Genomic DNA, 612 nt, shown 5'->3' on the forward strand with positions numbered 1-612 from the left:
AGGTCTTTGAGTGTCACTCCATGTGTCATTTCAGAGTTTGTCTGAATGGATCCTTTTCCTTCTGCGGCTGCAGAGGTTTCCACGAAACTGACTTGTGAAGTGTCAAGCAGAAGGCTTTGGCTCCCCCCCTTGTATCTTTGTACAGGGGTGAGGGTGTTTACACTGCTGGCAGTGTGACGTGCGGCAGGATGAATTTTACTTGAGTCCATGCACAGTCTGTAGGACTGTTTCAGTTCTTTCTGGACCATGTCAAGCTCCTCTTTAATGTTGCAGAATTGCTGAGTCAGGGTTTGGACTTCAGCTCTGGCTGCATGCAGATGGCCTTCTAAGGCCTTAACTCTAGTGTCTCTCTCATTAAGTTCCATATACGTTGTTTTTAACAGTGATTTTGTGTGAAACAGTTCTCTTTCCAAGTCCTGTCTGATTACTTTTTCCAGCTGCGGTTGGTGTCCAGCAGCTGTTAGCGCCTCCTGAAGACTGGTGATTTCCTTCTGTTGCACCATTCTGTAAGGTTCCTTGCATCTGTTCTGTACTTTCAGGTGTCAGTTCCCTGTAGAACTCTGTGACTTGCAGGTTCAGTTCATTTACCTCCTGTCTGAGGCCCGTGAGGCT

The sequence above is a fragment of the Sinocyclocheilus anshuiensis genome, unplaced genomic scaffold (assembly GCF_001515605.1).
Source record: "Sinocyclocheilus anshuiensis isolate Anshui unplaced genomic scaffold, SAMN03320099.WGS_v1.1 scaffold2905, whole genome shotgun sequence".
NCBI classification, from domain to species: domain Eukaryota; kingdom Metazoa; phylum Chordata; class Actinopteri; order Cypriniformes; family Cyprinidae; genus Sinocyclocheilus; species Sinocyclocheilus anshuiensis.